Genomic DNA, 5,061 nt, shown 5'->3' on the forward strand with positions numbered 1-5,061 from the left:
TCCATATGAATTTGTTATCCTTCTTCAACAATTCAGTCATAGGCTTAGCAATCCTTGAGAAATTCTCAATGAATCTTCGGTAGTATCCTGCGAGTCCAAGAAAACTCCGAATCTCTCCAACTGTCGTTGGTGCTTCCCAATTAGTTACGGTCTCAACCTTTTTGGGGTCAACTGCTATTCCTTCTCCGGATATAACATATCCGAGAAATCCAACTTCCTTTAGCCAAAACTCACATTTGCTGAACTTGGCGTATAACTGATGTTCTCTTAGCTTCTCCAAAACCAATCGCAATTGTTCCTTGTGTTCCTCTTCATTCTTCGAGAAAATCAAAATGTCATCTATGAACACCACGACGAACTTATCCAAAAACTCCATAAACACTTTGTTCATCAGGTTCATGAAATAAGCTGGTGCGTTAGTCAGTCCAAATGACATAACGGTATACTCGTACAGTCCATATCTCGTGGTAAATGCAGTCTTGGGTATGTCTTGCTCCCGAATCTTCAACTGATGGTACCCTGATCGCAAGTCGATCTTGGAAAACACTTTGGCTCCTTGCAAACGATCAAACAGATCATTTATCATTGGTAATGGGTACTTGTTCTTGATTGTTACCGCATTCAATTCACGATAATCAACAACCATTCTCAAAGATCCATCCTTCTTCTCCACTAACAAAACGGGTGATCCCCAAGGTGAAGAGCTTGGGCGTATATAACCTTTATCTAATAGCTCCTTAATCTGCTTCTTGATTTCTGCCAAATCTTGTGCTGGCATCCTGTATGGTCGTTTCGATATCGGGCCTGTTCCTGGCAATAGTTCAATCAAAAACTCAATGTCTCTATCCGGTGGCATGCCTGGCAACTCTTCCGGAAATACATCAGGAAAATCCTTCACCACTGGTACTTCTTCCTGCACCACTCCTGATAAGCAATTTACTTGTGCTCTCCTCGGCTCGTGCCGTGATACATACTTAATCCTTCTTCCTTCTGGTGTGGTGAGCAAAATTGATCTAGTGGAGCAATCAATGTTTCCGCCATACTTTGATAACCAATCCATTCCTAATATCACATCAAATCCTTGGGATTCCAGTACTATTAGGTCTGAGGGGAAAACATAGTGTCCAATCCTTAGTGGCAGTCGATCACACCATTTACTAGCCATGTACTCTGCTCCGGGTGAGGTTACTAGCATGGGTGACCTAAGGGCTTGGGTCGGTAACTCATACTTATCCACAAATTCCCTTGATATGTATGAATGTGATGCACCAGTATCGAAAAGAACAACTGCAGTAAATGACTTAACCAAAAACTTACCGATTACTGCATCGGGCTGATCTTCAATCTCCTTCACATCAATGTGGTTCACCTGTCCCCTGTTGAAAGGGTTGGGCTTCTTTGCAGAGCTTCCATTGCCATTTCCATTCTGGCCTTCTGGACAGTCATTTGCATAATGCCCCATCTTGCGGCACTTAAAGCAAGTAATGTGACTCAAGTCTGCCTTGGATGGTGTTGACGGGTTGGTGCGATTCTGTCCGTTGCTTCCTCCATTCCCGTTCCCATTCTTAGTGCCATTATGGTTGTGCGAATTACCTCCTCCATGGGTATGCTGAAACTGAATTCCTGATTTAGGGGTATAACGAGTCTTCTGCTGAGCTCCAGAGTTATACTTCCCTTGTCCATACTTTCGCTTGCGGTTCTCAATTTGCTGCTGCTTTCCTTCAATCATAAGGGCTCGGTCTACTAACTCCTGGTAGTTATTGAAACTTGCTACCATCAACGGCATGCTGAACTCATCATTCAGTCCTTCTAGAAACTTCTCCTGTTTAGCCGCATGTGTAGCAATGTCATCTGGGGCGTAACGTGCTAATTTGCTAAAGTCATCCACGTACTGGCCAACAGTCCTTCCTCCTTGGCGTAAGTTGCGAAACTCACGCTTCTTCATGGCCATGGCTCCTGCTGAGACATGGGCAGTGCGAAAAGCTTGCTGAAATTGATCCCATGTGACAGTGTCTACCGGGTAAGTGACTGTGAAATTCTCCCACCATGCGGCTGCGGGTCCTTCAAGCTGATGTGCTGCAAACTTCACTCTTTCTCCATCTGTGCATCCTGCAGTGGTCAACTCCCTTCCTATCTTGCGGAGCCAATCATCTGCTACAATCGGCTCGGTGCTACTGGAGTACACCGGCGGATTTAGTCTAAGGAAACGAGTCAAATGATCCGCAGGTGGTGGGGGTGGGTTGTTGTTGTTGTTGCCCTGGTTCTGCACCAATGTTTGAATCAGGGTGTTCTGCTGCTGGATCAGTTGGGTGATCTCTGGCAGGAAAACGAATCCAGGGTCACGTCTCGGAGGCATCTGATGGGTTTAGAAAATAAGAGAAATTTAGAATAGAATGAGGTCTAAGGGGAATCACTACCCAAATGCACATGAGCAAATGCACACAAAATCACTCCATTCAATCAAACAAGGCTTACAACGATCTAACTATCGCAAGTGCGTGTACTATAATGTTTACATGGGGGGAAATACTACTAATATGTGGTGGTCATCTAGAAATTTGAACCGGTGGAAGATTCCATGATGTCTGCTCCAGCTTCGTCTTCGAAGTCGGGTTCACTTGGATCCGAATCGGTGTCGTCGAGGATGATGTAGTTGTCTGGACATGCGACGTACTTGTCGTCCTCCTGGGATGCTAACTTCTTCTTGAGTTCTTCGATCTCCTGCTTAAGATCGCAATTGTGCCTTGCTAGAGCTACGATCTCGTCCATGTAGTCCTGGCGTGTAGACTTTAGTTCTCCTTCTAGCTCGATGATCCTTGCCTTCGCATTCTTCAACTCTACCATATCATTGCACATCTGGTTCTCATGGCGTCGAATGTGCTGGTTTAACTCCTGGATAAAAGCTGCAATGGATCTATCCTTCTTGGGGCTGACTATGTCCCATTTGTCATCTCGGCGTCCGCAAATCTGGTAGATGGTGTCCTTGAGGTCTTCTTGATAAACTTCTCCAATGCGTCCCATGGTGATATGAGCTGCCATGCTCTTTCCCAGACTCCAAGTTGGTGCACTAAAAACACTATCTATGGGCTTCGTGATTGGCGCGAATGTTCTTCCCGGAACGTGAGCGTGAATCTTCCAGCGCTCCTCTTCAGGCAGAGTGGCGTTGAAAGTCCCGGTGAAACTTGGTAGTCCAATGTTCAGGTACTTGGTAACTTCCTTCAAGTGAAATCCAAATGGTGTGCCTTCATCCGGTTGGGTGTACTTGATCTTCGCGTCCTTCATCCTAAAGAGTGGAATAGATGAGGAGTTAGAAAATGAGAGGAGAGTAGTGATCTATGGCTTTAACTTAGTGGTCGTGTCCTACAGTCAGCGTGTGCTCTGATACCATCTCTGTAGCGACCAGACCCGAATGGATCAAGTCTCTGTGCTCAGGTGTCATCCCTGGATCAGTAATGCTGACACCACACAGTACTTCGAAGGATTTATAGCAGAGTAGCAATCACACACTTATTACATCGATTGTCCAGAAGAGGACTTCTTACAATAAATATGGCTTAAGGCCATCTAATAACGATAACAGCGGAAGGCTTGGAAGATAAGTGAGTCCATCAACTCCATCGGCATCACTGAGTATAGAACCACGACCTAAATTCATTACTCGTCGTCTGAAAAGTCTGCAACATGAAAGTTGCAGCCCGAAAACGGGTCAGCACATGGAATATGCTGGCAATGTAACACATAGAGAGTAATGAAACAATAAGCCTATACTACATGCATATTTGGCTGGTGGTAAGGCTCTATGGTTACAGTTTTGCGAAAAGCCAATTTTTCCCTACATCAAAGGAATAATTTTGTTTAACTATCATGGTGGTTGTTAAACATTGAGAATGGTTGACAGCATCCTCAATCCCAATTAAAAGTACTCATTAAAACCCAATAGCTTTTATTAGAGGTAACATGTTGAGATTCACATGATATTCAATTACCAGATACTCAAAACGTCCATAACCGGGGACACGGCTAATCATGATTAGTTTATACACTCTGCAGAGGCTTGCGCACTTTTCCCCACAAGACTCGATCGCCTCCGCTTGGTTCTCGCACTGCATGGTGTTTGAGAAACGGATGACCGAGACATAGTCTTTCAGAAGCGCTAGCACCTTACATGTGGGTAGACCGTACCAACCTACATCCCCTACATCAGCTATCCTACCCGTAAGAGTTCGCACAACTTAATCAACTACGCCAGAGCCCATAATTGGCTTGTGGCTGCACACGGAAGTTTCCAGTTTGAAATATTTTATGATCCCTTAGAGCCTGGGTGGCGGTCCGAAGAAATACAGGCAAGTCCTGATGGAAACCAGGTGCCTCAATCCACCCAGATGTGTGTTTAGGTTGCCACCTTAGATAAACCATTAATTAACAATCTCACATCTGTCATGGATATTCACTCACCCAATCCACGTCTACTAGCATAGCATAGCATAATAAGCAAACGTAGAAGTAACTCCCAAGGTTTCATAAGTAACAGGTAATAGGTACTACCTCAATTCTACTTCCCAATCCCACAATTTAATTTAGATCCTAAACAATGCAAGTGTTTGAGGGTTTAGAGGGGGGGTGCTTGGGTATTTATATTGGGGAGGGGAGGGTTTGGCTTGGGGTAGGGGACAAGAAATAGATTAGGATTAGGAATAGATCTAGGATTAGATACGGAATAAATGAAGTAGGAAAAGAGTCCTACTAGGACAAGGAAAAAGGAGTGGCTCCCTGGCCCCCTTGGGGCGTGCGCGCGCGGTGGCCTTGGCCGGCCGGCGGCTAGCAGCTTGGGCCTTTGGCCCAAGGCGCTGCAGTTTTTTTTTTAAAACGGTCTCGCGCGCAGAGAGACAAAATAAAAAAAATCTAAACGAACTCCAAAATTAATACAGTAAACTTTCCCCGACTCCTAAAAATGAGTCGAACAAAATGAACTTTACTCGGGGCCTAAATGCAATTTTTTTTAAAAAAACACGCATTTTTCCCTAAGGCAAATAAAACGCAACTAAAACTCCGGCAAAAACC

Source organism: Triticum aestivum, chromosome 6B (assembly GCF_018294505.1).
Source record: "Triticum aestivum cultivar Chinese Spring chromosome 6B, IWGSC CS RefSeq v2.1, whole genome shotgun sequence".
Classification (NCBI taxonomy): domain Eukaryota; kingdom Viridiplantae; phylum Streptophyta; class Magnoliopsida; order Poales; family Poaceae; genus Triticum; species Triticum aestivum.